We start from the raw sequence: 13,847 nt of genomic DNA, 5'->3' as shown, positions 1-13,847 counted from the left end.
AGAGTATTTCTAACTTATAAGTGAGTGATCAAATTTGTTATTTCTAACTTTCATCACTCTTATGCCTACTTTTACCAGTCGGACGAATTCTACAGCCTTTCAGCTGCCGGAAGTTGTGCAAACTCTCCAGCCACAGAGGCTCTTTTCTTGGGCAAGTGGATCATCTGTCAAGAGAATTCTTGACAGATCGCAGGTGCCGGTTTTAAGCGCATACCTGAAATCGGTACCTGCAAGGCCCCTATGGGTGAGTACACAGCTCGTATGCACCCGTGGGGGTTGGAAAACTTGGCCCATGATGGCTGTCTAACACCGTGCTACTTTAGCCAATAATTAACCCAGGGTGGGTCTCCTCCCGTGCTAACGCCGGCAGCTTTCTTTCTCCTCCCGCCCCACCTCAGAGGAGAATTTGGCGGCTTCCCATTACCAGCCTGTTACATCAAGAGGCTGACGGGGAGTATTCCACCACTAAACCGAAATATGATGGTGCCTCTCTCCCTAACAACCACGATGATGAGTTGACAAAATGCACCAACAGGTACTCCTGAAAATTCAGTGGCGGGTCCGCTGATGGACTGTGTGGAAGGACACAATAAGCAGTGTGCTCCTCTCCCCTCTCTTTTGCCCTTTCCACTTACCTGTTTGGCATAAGCTTAATCACAGGCTCCTAATAAAATCTGTACGATGATGCCGTTGGATGTCCTTATCATCGCAGCGGGTGAGTTATATCATCACTGATCCATCACCCTGGCCGGGAGAATCGGGAGTCTTTTTAATTTCAGATGGTGACAGCTGAGCTGGGTGCTGGCTAGGGACAGAGCAATGTAGCTGTGGATATTGGTGGAGCTCACCCTGGTCATACTAGATGGTGAAGACGCAGCAGAGAATGGCTAAAAGAGAAAAGATCTAAGGGAGGATATTCCTGCTGATAATTAAGCCTTGCCCAGTATGGAATTCCGGTTTCAGCAGAATAAATTAAGCAGGTTAAGTTCTCCGCAAACAAAGCAGCGAGAGGAAATCCATAAAAACATAATAATGCTTCCTGCTCTAGCGATCCACAATACAGCTGCTTGTTACCATTAAGTATAGGCGCCCATCGTGGCTATTCTCGAGATGTAATCTCTCCAAATTTGCAGACGACACAAAGCTTGCTGGGCGTGTGTGCTATGAGGAGGATGCCAAGAAACTCCAGGCTGATTTGGAGAGATTGGGTGATTGGGCAAAAGCGTGGCAGATGCAATATAACGTGGATAAATGCGAGGTTATCCACTTTGGTGGCAAAAACAGGAAGGCAGATTATTATCTGAATCGCAATAGATTGGGAGAAGGGGAAGTGCAACGAGACCTGTGTGTCCTTGTGCACCAGTCGCTGAAGGTAAGCATGCAGGTGCAGCAGGTGGTTAAGAAGTGAATTGGCATGTTGGCCTTCGTAGCGAGATGGTTTGAGTACAGGAACAAGGATGTCTTGCTGCAGTTATACAGGGCCGTGGTGAGACCACACCTTGAGTATTGTGTGCAGTTTTGGTCAGCTTATCTGAGGAAGGATCACAGATCACAGATCACAGAAACCCCACAGTGCAGATAGAGGCCATTTCGGCCCATCGAGCCTGCACCGACACATATCCCACCCAATCCCCGTAACCCCTACACCAAAACATATCCCCATTTAATCCCCCTAACACTAAGGGTCAATTTATCATAGCCAATCAACCTAACCCGCCATGGAAGGAGTTCAGCGAAGATTCACCAGGCTGATACCTGGGATGGCAGGAATGACGTATGAGGAGAGATTGGGTCGATTGGGCTTGTCCTTGCTGGAGTTTAGAAGAATGAGAGGGGATCTCATTGAAACTTATAAAATTCTGACGGGACTGGACAGACTAGATGCAGGAAGAATGTTCCCGATGGTCGGGCAGTCCAGAACCAGGGGTCACATTCTAAGGATAAGGGGTAAGCCATTTAGGACAGCAATGAGGAGGAATTTCTTCACCCAGAGAGTGGTGAACCTGTGGAATTCTCTGCCACAGAAGGCAGTAGAGGCCAATACATTAAATATATTCAAGAAGGAGTTGTATATATTTCTTAAGGCTAAAGGGATCAAGGGGTATGGGGATAAAGCAGTGACCAGGTACTGAATTTGGTTGATCGGCCATGATCGCATTGAATGGCGGAGAAGGCTCGTGGGGCCGAATGCCAACTCCTGCTCCTATCTTCTATGTTTCTATGTTTCTCGGTATTGGCTTGCTCTTATTATCAATCTCTGCTATTTGTTTAACACAGTGATAGGAACTGTTACCTATCAATCCATATTCTGTTTTCACAGAACTCTTCACCAAACCTAAACTGAGGTCTGAGCCTGCAGTTGAAATACTTGAGGGAGACCAGTTAAAATTCATCTGTTTTATTGAAAATATACCGTCAAATATTTGCTTAAAATATTCATTTTACAAAAATGGCACAGCTCTGATCTTGACCCCATACTACAAATATATTCTCACTGAGGCAGCTTCGTTGAAGGACTCAGGGACTTACCAGTGCGTAGCAAATGCTTTCGACTTTGGTGTGAAAAAGAAAAGTGATGAGGTTTACATTTCGGTAACAGGTATGGACATCCAGCTTTAATTATTGTTCATCTTTCATTTAAAGAATTCTTCAGGGCATTATAGTTAAGTAACCATACCGGAGGGATCCGGTCTGGTAAAGGGTTAACCCTCAAGTTTATCGCGTATAAATCAATTTGAATGCAATCTTTTCAACTCTTCTCACCACGTGGCTCTTATACAATCCTTACATTTGCTGAAAATCGCATTTGTAGGAGCTGCAAAGTTTGAAGTCCAGTGCCCACTCTCAGTTCGTAACATTAGCTTCCTTCAGTAGTGTGGAAATGGGCGATTATGAAATTGCCTCCCATTATTTGTCCCGCCCGTTTTTGCTTCCCATCATCTTCAGCAGACAGGAAAATCGTGCGTGGTGTACAATTGGCGCAAGTTTCCATATTGGAAATGTTACCCCATGGCTTCAAGGTAAAGATACTTGCTCTGTTTCTGTCTGGCTGAATGAGAAACCAGCAGAACCTGGTCAGGAATAGCAGGGTGTTTAATCAGACAAAGCCTTGGCACTTACTAGTCCCGGAAATCTTTGATAGTTGAATACTCGGGGGTAAAATTTAACTTTGAGAGCGCAGTAGCGGATCAGCAGACAATGGAATTGAAATTTGCCTGTGTTTATAACGGGAGGCCAATCTGCGACCACCGGTTTTGCACCCCATCGAAATTTGAAATTTCACCCCGTCCAATTTCAGTAGAGGTGGAAGAGGATGAGGAAAAACGCCCGAGGTCACTAAAGTGTGAGCCTTTGATGCCCAGGAATTCCGTTTCCACTCCGTTAGATCCGGTCAATCATAACGCTATCTTTGCATTTTCTATGGAGCAGGCAATCTGATGACAAGGTGGGAGTTATCGATCCTGTTTTGGGAGTGGATTTCCAAAGAATGGCATTGTCAGTTGCTGAGCTTCTAGCATGAATGTCGCAAAGTTTGCAGGCGCTGCAACAATGACGAAGGAGACTTCAGTATTTAAGGCCTGGGCGCAAAGCATCATCTAGGCAGAGAGCTGAGTTAAAATTCTGGATCAGGGGCGCGTTCTGGTGTTGTGGGCTAATCTCACCTGAACTGTGAGGGAGCCGATGTCCTCGGGGTAATATTTTCTAGGGCGGTTCGGGAGGATTTAAACTAATTTGGCAGGGGGATGGGAACCTAGGTAGTGGAAAAGAGGGAAGTCATATGAAGTCAGAAATAGATGGTAGAAAGGTGAGAAGCAATAAGCAAAGGAGAGAAACACAAAGGGCCAAACTAATTCATAATGAGTGTGTGAAAAAAGCAAGCCTGAAGGCTTTGTATCTTAATGCTAGAAGCATTAGGAACAAGGTGGATGAATTAGTTGTGGAAATAGAGGTAAACAAGTATGATTTGATTGGGATTACAGAAACGTGGCTGCAGGGTGGGCAAGGCTGGGAACTTAACATCCAGGGATATACAATATTTAGGAAGGATCGGCAAAAAGGTAGGGGAGGTGGGGTAGCATTGCTGGTAAAGGAGGGGATTAATGCAATGGAAAGGAAGGATATTAACTCGGATGAAACGGAATCTGTATGGGTAGAAATGAGAAATAGCAAGGGGAGGAAAACGTTAGTGGGTGTGATATATAGGCCTCCAAATAGTAATATGGAGGTGAGGGAAGGCATAAAAAGGGAAATTAGAGAAGCGTGCGATAAGAGCACAGCTGTCATCATGGGTGACTTTAATTTACATATTGATTGGACTACACAAATTAGTAAAAATTCTGAGGAGGTGGAATTCCTGGAATGTTTTCGGGACGGTTATCTGGACCAATATGTCGAGGAGCCGACTCGAGATCAGGCCATTTTAGACTGGGTATTGTGCAATGAGAAGGGACTTATCAACAATCTTCTTGTACGAGGCCCCTTGGGTCAGAGCGATCATAATATGATCGAGCTCTCAGTCGAGATGGAGAGTGAGGGAATTGAATCAGAGACTAAGGTCCAGAACTTAAATAAAGGGAATTACGAGGGTATGAGACGGGAATTGGGTAAGATTGATTGGGTGGTGTTTCTGGGGGGATTGACAGTGGATAGACAACGGCAAGCATTCAAAGATAGAATGGAAGAATTCCAGAACATGTTTATACCGGTTTGGCATAAAAATAGACCTAAAAAGGTGGCTCAACCGTGGATAACGAGGGAAATTAGGGACAGCATAAAATCAAAAAATGGGGCATATCAACTGGCAAAAAAAAGCACCAGACCGGAAGATTGGGGGCAGTACAGGATACAGCAAAAGAGGACAAAGGGATTAATCAGGAAGGGGAAAATAGAATACGAAAGTAAACTTGCAGCAAACATAAAGACAGACTGCAAAAGCTTTTATCGGTATATCAGGAGGAAAAGACTGGTAAAATCCCAAGTCGGTCCCTTGCAGTCCGATTCGGGAGAATATATAATGGAGAATAAGGAAATGGCAGACCAATTAAACTCATACTTTGGTTCTGTATTCACAAAGGAGGACACAAATAACCTCCCAGGAATATCGGCAAACATAGGGACTAATGAGAGGGAGGAGCTGACAGAAATTAGTATCTCTAGGGATATGGTGTTGGGTAAGTTGAGGGGACTGAAGGCCGACAAATCCCCGGGGCCTGATAAACTACATCCTAGGGTACTTAAGGAGGTGGCCCTGGAGATAGCAGATGCTCTAAGGATCATCTTCCGGAACTCCATTGACTCAGGAACAGTACCCGTGGATTGGAGGGTAGCTAATGTTACCCCAATATTTAAAAAGGGGGGTAGAGAGAAAGCAGGGAATTATAGACCAGTAAGCCTTACATCGGTTGTGGGCAAAATGCTAGAGTCCATTATTAAGGATAAAATAGCGGAGCACTTGACAAATGGGGAAAGGATCGGACAGAGTCAACATGGATTTACAAAGGGTAAATCGTGTTTGACTAATCTGCTGGAATTTTTTGAGGAAGTAACTGGTAAAATAGATGGGGGAGAGCCAGTGGATGTGGTGTACCTTGACTTCCAGAAAGCCTTCGATAAGGTTCCACACAAAAGATTATCATGCAAAATTAAGGCTCATGGGATTGGGGGCAAAGTATTAACGTGGATAGAGAACTGGCTGGCGGATAGAAAACAGAGAGTTGGAATAAACGGCTCGTTTTCGGAGTGGCAGGCAGTGACCAGCGGGGTGCCGCAAGGATCTGTCCTGGGACCCCAGCTGTTCACAATATATATAAATGATCTGGATCAGGGAATTGGATGCAATATTTCCAAATTCGCTGACGACACTAAACTAGGAGGAGGGGTGGGCTCTGATGAGGATGTCAGGAGGCTACAGTGCGATTTATACACCCCCGAATTGAACTGAATATTGGATGGACATTGATGGGCGGTAGGGGCACTTCAGTCAGTTATTCCTCCACGCCCAATTCGAATTTCTCCCCGTAGTATCTGATATAGCTCCGCTGGAGACAGTTACAATTTTTAAGAGCTAAATATTACCTTATTTTTGTTTTTGCTTTTTAGTTTATCAACAGGCCAGTCAGCCTAACATAGTTATTTGAAACCATTATTACGGAAAAAATAAACTTTTATTTGGAAATCATGGTTTAATCAAGGAGATCCAACATGGATTTGTTGAAGGCAAATCGTGTCTGACAAACTCGATTGAATTCTTTGATGAGGTAACAGAAACTTTTGATCAAGGTAGTGTAGTAAATGTTGTGTATATATAGACTTTCGGAAGGCAGTCGACCGAGGCTTGTTAAAAAATATGTAAACTCATGGGATTAAGGGAACGTGGCGGTATGGATAGGGAATTGGCTCGGTGACAGGATGCAGAGTGTGGTGGTGGATGGATGTTTCTCAGACTGGGAGGTGGTTTTGCAGTTCTGTTCCCCAAGGGTCAGTTTGGGGTCCATAACTCTTTGCAATTGCAATGAGCGACCGAGATTAAGGTGTAGGGGGCAACATTGTAAACTTGCAGATGACACATAACTTGGCCAGGTAGTAGATAGTGATGAGGATACTTGTAGTCTTCAGGGTAACATAGACAGGAATGGTTAAATGGGCAGAAGCATGGCAGTTGGAGTTCAACCCTGAGAACTGTGAAGTGATGTACTTCTGGAGAACTAATCTGGAAAGACAATATACAATAAAGGATTCGATTTTGAAAATGGTGGATGAGCAGAGATGACTTGATGTGCTTATAAACAAATTCTTAAATATGGCAGGACAAGTTGCTAAGTTGGTTAAAGCAGCATAGGGAACACTTGTATTTTTTAAATAGCGGCTTAGAATATAAAAGCAAAGAGAACATGCTAGAACTTTTGAAATCAGTAGTTAGACCTCAGCTGGACAATTCTAGGCAGCAACTTGCCAAGGCTGCTTCGACAGCACCTCCAAAACCCGCTATCTCTTCCACCTAGAAGGACAAGGCGCATCAGAACACCACCTCCGAGTTCCCCTCCAAGTCAAACACCATCCTGCCTTAGAAGTATATCGGCCGCTCCTTAATCGTCGCTTGGGCCAATATCCTGGAAATCCCTCCCTAACAGCGCTGTGGGAGTACCTTCACCGCACGGACTGCAGCGGTTCAAGAAGGCGGCTAACCACCACCTTCTCAAGGGCAATTAGCGATGGGGAGTATATGCTGGCGTTGTCAGCGACGCCCACATCCCAAATACAAATAAAATCACACTTCAGGAAACATGCAAGAGGCAAAGAAAGCATACAGAGGATGTTTACAGGATATTACCAGGGATGAGGGACTTTATTTACGAGGAGTGGTTGGAAAATTAGGAGGTGGAAGAGAGAAGGTTAAGGGGTGAGTCAATAGTGATTTTCAAGAGGACGAGAGGTTTTGTTAGAGTAGATAGAGAAACAATATTCCCTCTTGATCAATAACTAGAGTTCATAGATTTAACATCATTGTAAAAAGATCTTGAGGGGAGATGTGGAGAACTATTTTTCATTCAGAGAGTTGTCGGTATCTAGAACACTCCAACTGAAAATTTGGTGGAAGCGATTTCCATCAATAACTTTAGCAGTTAATTGGACGGATCTTTGAGGATGAGGACCTTACAGGGCTGCAGACAAAAGCCAGGGATATGGGACTAAGCAAGATTGCTCCTTCACGGAGTTCGATGTTCTCTGTAGCTACTGCTGAATGTTTCTATGATGCTGTAACATTTCGTTGAAAGTGAACTTTGAGTTGTTGATGCATGAATCCTTAATATCTAAGAATATTTTCGTGCAAAGGGTGACAACTGAAAATAGATCTGTACCTCCGAGTGAAGAAACATCTGCGAGCAATTTCGAGTATGCAGTTGGGGGATCAGCCCCAAATACTGGTAAGCATGAACTGACACTTGAAAAATATGGTAGATTGTTCACGGTAACATTTGTTCTGCTGGTAACCCACTGTCACATCAGTGGAAGTTCAGTGAAAACTTTAGGGAGACGGCCGTTTCACATGACTTGCACCAATATTCCGCCGACATTGCGACGGGACATGGTGGAAATCGACCATGGACATTGGAGATCTTCATCTGCAAGCATTCAGCATACTCTAGTTAGATTTATAACTTACTGCCTGGACAGGTAGCATCGCATGGGTTGAGCATACGAAGGGAAATAGTTTGGGGTCGTTGGCACGGTCCATTTGAACCATGTTGATAGAAAGAAATGCAGGTGGTTCAGTAAAGGATGTGCCTGTTGCCCCAGCAGACTGAGCTGTCTGCGCTCTTTGCAGATGATGCTAACTGCTCCGACGCCAAGACAAAAAGCTACCCCTTATTCCCTTTTCCTTTTGAATTAATTATTTCCTCTACTTCTCATTCTTCTTTTTCTGAAGTTAGTGGGTCCCAATCGGCCGGGATTGATAGGAAGGCATCTGGGTGCTAGTCCATATGTGTTAATCTCAGAAACTGATAATCAGACATAATGAGCAATATCTTGAGTACTCAATTGACATTGGGACCTGTCTCCTCACAACCACTACAAATCAAATTTCCAAGCAAAGAATGATGGAACTGGACCTCTCACCGCTATCTGGGTGAAAGGAATGGAGAGAATGAGAGAATGTGCTGCTCACCGCCACCCTGTTTACAAGCAAGTGACTCAGCCCAGCCCCATGGCTTGGGACCAAGACACTTCATGACTTTGCTCACGGGACTTTGGATCAGCTTGTATTGATCAGGGTAAATAGTTGCTAGCTTTTAAAACCAGTGAACACAGCTGTAAATTTCCAATCATGAATTGTAGGATGGGTCTGGTATCTAAGTGCTTCCTTGATTATCATTGATCGCAGTTTCCTCTTTCTCTCTCTACAGCTTCTAGTTCTGATCAGGTAACCTACAGTTTAGTAGAAGGCACGAAGCCCATGGAAGGTAAGGAATCGCTGTGTTACTTTGCTAGAGGGCTTGTTAACTACTGTAAGTGTAGCGTCTGTCTTCAGTTTGTGAGACGTCATCTGGGAAGAGCCTGAATCGATTGATGCATTATAGGACTGACACCACAGTACCAGTATTTGTAAAAGAAAAAATCACTATAGGCTCTTTGTAAGTTCCATCTCTCGGGATTAGTATCCTTAGAACCTGCACACAAACTCCCCTGTTCTGGTTTTTTGATAACATCATAACTGGCCGGACTATTAATGTTGCCATAAACTGCAATGACGATAACAAATGCTTAATATAAGTCGATCGATACATTTGAAGGCAAATAATGTGTACTTTTGGTGGCAAACATCATCCATTCTTGGACATTTAAATCAATGCTATTCAATTAATGGTTATATATCATCCTTATTAAACTGATGGAAAAGACATGATCTATTCCCATGCACTATATTCATATTATGGATACTAATACGGTTGTCTCAATTCATTATCGCTATCAATTAATTTATATCAAGCAATCAATCAGTCTACCTTTGTAAATGGCTATCCATTTATCCATCAATATGTTTCTATCTATGTATCTATCTATCTTTATATCTATTTTCCAAATATCTATATCTTTCTATCTATCTCCCCGTGTCTTCCTCCCTATTTCTCTATATATATCTATCGTCTCTCTATCATCTATATATTAATCCCTCGTTTTTGACTTGTTTTCTCTTTTTGTTTCTGTTTAGATATTACCGGAAATGCTGCCAATTTAGTGTATTCGGAGGTCATTATCAGAAAGTCACGAGACTGTGGTAAATTCTGTGAATTGTTCGCTGCTGTTGCTAAGGGAGATGATAATTACAGTTCTAGATAATGTTGGGATATTCCTGTGCTTGGTATAGTGGGAATGAGGCACATGGACTGTAAACTAAATAGTGGGGGTTGGGAATCAGGTGAAGGGGAACTTCGAAAGTCAAAGAGAAGGTAGAAGGTAATAGTGCAAGGTAGCGATAGGGTTAATGATAACTAGAGAGTGACAGGAGGAGATAGAGCATACAAACATAAACGTGCAACTACACATAGATTCAGAGTCGGTAAAAATGGTATAAAATAAATAAAAGTTATTTATCTGAATGCACACAGCATTCGTAACAAGATAGATGAGTTGGCGGCATGAAGAGAAATAAATGTGTGTGATCTGAAAGCCATTACAGAGACGGGGTTGCAAGGTGACCAAGGCTGGGAACTGAATATTCAGGGGTATTTGACATTTCGGAAGAATAGGCAGAAAGCAAAAGGAGTTGGGTAGCTCTTTTAATAAAGGATGATATCAGTGCAGTGACGAGAAATGATATTGCCTCAGGAAATCAAGATGTAGATATAGTTTAAACGGAGAGAAGAAATAATAAGTGAAATAAGTCACTAGAGGGAGCAATCTATAGGCCTCGTAAAAGTACCTACACTGTAGGACAGAGTATAAATCTTGAAATAATATTGGCTTGTAAGAAATATACTGTGATAATCATGGGCAATTTTAATCTTTATATAGATTGAACAAATCGAATTGACAAGGTTAGCCTTGAGGACGAGTTCATAGAATGGATTCAGGATGTTTTGCTAGAACAATACGCTGTGGAATCAACCAGGGAGAAGTCTATTTTAGACCTGGCAATATGTAATGAGGCAGGATTAATTCATGATCTCATGGTAAAGGATTCTCTAGGGAACAGTGATCATAGCATGATGAATTTCTAATTCAGTTTGAGGGTGAGAAACTTGGGTCTGAAACTAGTGTCCTAAACTTAAATAAAGGCAGTTACAAAGGTATGAAGGCAGAGTTGGCTAACGTAGACTGGGAAAATAGATTAATGAGTAAGACGGTAGAAAATCAGTGACAGGTATTTAAGGATATTTTTCGTAACTCTCAGCAAAGATTTATTCCAGCGTCAAAGGCAGACTCTACGAGAAGGATGAACATCTGTGGCTAACTAAAGAAGTTAAAGACGGTATCAAATTGAAAGAAAAGGCAGATAATGTTGCAAAAATTAGTGGTAGGTCAGAGGATTGGGAGATTTTTGGAATTCGGCACAGGATGAATAAAAAACTAATAAAGAGGAAGAAATAGATTATGAAAGGAAATTAGCACAAAATATAAAGAAACAGACAGTAAGAGCTTCTACATGTATATAAATGGGAAGAGAATAGCTAAAGTAAACGTTGGTCACTTAGAGGATGGGACTGGGGAATTAATAATGGGAAACAGGGAAATGGCAGAGACTTTGAATACACTAAAAGCATCACAATAATAATTGGTAATCAAGGGCTATGTTCACAATATATATCAGTAATTTAGGTGAGGGTACCAAATGTAATATTTCCAAGTTTGCTGACGTCACGAAACCAGGTGGGATTGTGAGTTGTGAGGAGGATGCAAAGAGGCTTCAAGGTGATTTGGAGAAGTTGAGTGAATGGGCAAATACATGGCAGATGCAGTATAACGTGGATAAATGTGAGGTTATCCATTTCGGTACAAAAAACAGAAAGTCTGAATATTATTTAAATGTTGATAGATTGGGAAATGCTGAATTACAGAAGGACCTGGCCGTCCCTGTACACCAGTCACTGAAAGCAAACATGGAGGTGCAGCAAGCAGTTAGGATGGCAAATTATATGTTGGCCTCCATTGCAAGATGACTTAAGTAGAGGAAAAATGAAACCTTACTACATTATACGTGGCCTTGGTGAGACCTTGTGCATTTTTGGTCTCCTCACCTAAGAAAGGATAAACTTGCCACAGAGGGAGTGCAGCGAATGTTCACCAGTCTGATTCCTGGGAAAGCAGGACTGTCGGATGAGCAGAGATTTGGTCGACTAGGCCTGTATTCACTAGAGTTTAGAAGAATGAGAGGGGATCTCATTGAAACGTATAAAATTCTGACAGTGCTAGACAGACGGGATGCAGGGAGGATGTTTCCCTGGCTGGGCGGGTGGGGTCTAGAATGATGGGTCACAGTCTCAGGATGCGGGGTAGGACATTTAGGACTGAGATGAGGAGAAATTTCTTCACTCAGAGGGTGGTGAACCTATGTAATTCTCTACCACAGATGGCTGTCGAGGCCAAGTAACTGAATATATTTTTAGAAGGAGATAGCTAGATTTCCAGACACAAAAGGCATCAAGGGGTATGAGTAGAGAGCGCGAATATGATATTGAAATAGATAATCAGCCATGATCACTTGAATGGCGAGCAGGCTCAAAGGGACGAATGGCCTACTCCTGCTACTAATTTTCAATTCACTATGTTTTCTAAATCAATGACTATCACTAGAGAAAAACTGCGAGGCAAATTAATGAGACTAAAGACTGACAATTGCCCTGGCTTTGGTGGCCTACTTTCAAGGGTCTTAAAGGAAGAGGCTCCAGAGATACTGGATGCGTTGTTTGTAATCGACCAAAATTCCATGGATTCTGGCGAGCTCCCAGCGGCTTGGAGAACCGCAAATGTAGCACTTCTATTAAAGAAAGGAGGGAGGCAAAAAGCAGGGAACTATAGGCCAGTTAGCCTAACATCTGTCATTGGGAAAATGCGGGAATCCATTATTAAGGAAGTCATAGCAGGACATTTAGAAAATCCTAATGCAAACAAGCAGAGTCAACATGGTTTTATGGAAGGGAAATTGTGCTTGACAAATTTACCAGAGTTCTTTGAGGATGTAACGAGCAGGGTGGATAAAGGGGAACCATTAGATGTGGTGTATTTGAATTTCCAGAAGGCATTCGATAAGGTGCCACATAAAAGGTTACTGCACAAGATAAGAGCTCATGGGGTTGGGAGTAATATATTAGCATGGATAGTGGATAGGATAACTAACAGAAAAATAAAAAGCCGGGATAAATGGGTCATTTTCCAGTTGGCAAACTTTAACTAGTGGGGTGCCACAAGAATCATTGCTGGGGCCTCAACTATTTACACTCTATAGTAATGACCGGGCCAAATTTGCTGATGATACAAAGATAGGTGGGAAACAAATTGTGAGGAGTACACAATTAGTTTGCAAATATAGATATGTTAAGTAAGTGGGCAAAAATATCGCAGATGAAGATTAATGTGGGAAAATGTGAGATTAGCAACTTTGGTAAGAAAATTAAAACAACAAATTATTATTTAAATGGAGGGAGACTATTTAATCCTGCCATACAGAGGGATCTGGGTGTCCTCGTATTTGAAACACAAAAGGTTAGCATTCAGGTACAGAAAGTAATTAGGAAGGCAAATAGAATGTTGTCCTTTATTGCCAGGGGGTGGAGCATTAAAGTAGGGAAATCTTGCTACAACTGGAGTACTGCGTGCAGTTTTGGTCTCCTTATTTCAGGCGGGATATACCTGCATTGGAGATAGTTCAGAGAGGGTTCACTAGGCTAATTCCTGAGATGAAGCGATTGTCTTCTGAAGAAACGTTGAGCAGGATGGGCCCATACACATTGGAGTTTAGAAGAATGAGAGGTGATCCTATTGAAACATATAAGATTCTGAGGGAGCCTGACAGGGTAGATTTAGGGAGGATGTTTCCCCTCGTGGGGTAATCTAGAAGTAGGGGGCACAGTCTCAGGATAAGGGATCACCCATTTAAAATGGCGATGAGGAGTAATTTCTTCTCTGAGGTTCGTGAATCTTTGGAATTCTCTACCCCAGTGAGCTGTGGAGGCGGAGTCATTGATTGTATTCAAGGCGGAGATAGACAGATATGTGAGCTACAGGGGAGCGAAGGGTTTTGAGGAGCGGATGGGAAAGTGGCGTTGAGGGCAATATCAGATGAGACATGATCTTATTGAATGGTGGTGCAGGTTCGAGGGACCGAATGGCCTACTCTTGCTCCTATT

General features: G+C 42.7%; 2 protein-coding genes across 5 annotated transcripts in view; one reads left to right on the top strand and one right to left on the bottom strand.

Annotated features, from left to right (window-relative positions):
- Window positions 1–13,847, bottom strand: part of LOC147084992 (Fc receptor-like protein 3) — a 405,119-nt gene that overhangs the window by 254,078 nt on the left and 137,194 nt on the right. The window lies entirely within an intron of this gene.
- The window catches only part of LOC147084994 (Fc receptor-like protein 2), a 37,069-nt gene continuing 28,708 nt past the window's right edge, over window positions 5,487–13,847 (top strand). For 3 of the 4 annotated variants that reach the window (XR_015075882.1, XR_015075883.1, XM_085979699.1), the window contains exons 1-3: window positions 5,487–6,257; window positions 7,834–7,925; window positions 8,907–9,778. The gene's annotated coding sequence lies outside the window, so the exon portion shown is untranslated. The other variant, XM_085979700.1, reaches the window with a different exon arrangement.

This window comes from Somniosus microcephalus, unplaced genomic scaffold, assembly GCF_052327205.1.
Source record: "Somniosus microcephalus isolate GS21.2 unplaced genomic scaffold, FLI_Smic_1.0 unresolved_chr9, whole genome shotgun sequence".
NCBI lineage: Eukaryota > Metazoa > Chordata > Chondrichthyes > Squaliformes > Somniosidae > Somniosus > Somniosus microcephalus.
This window is presented reverse-complemented; position numbering and strand designations above follow the sequence as displayed.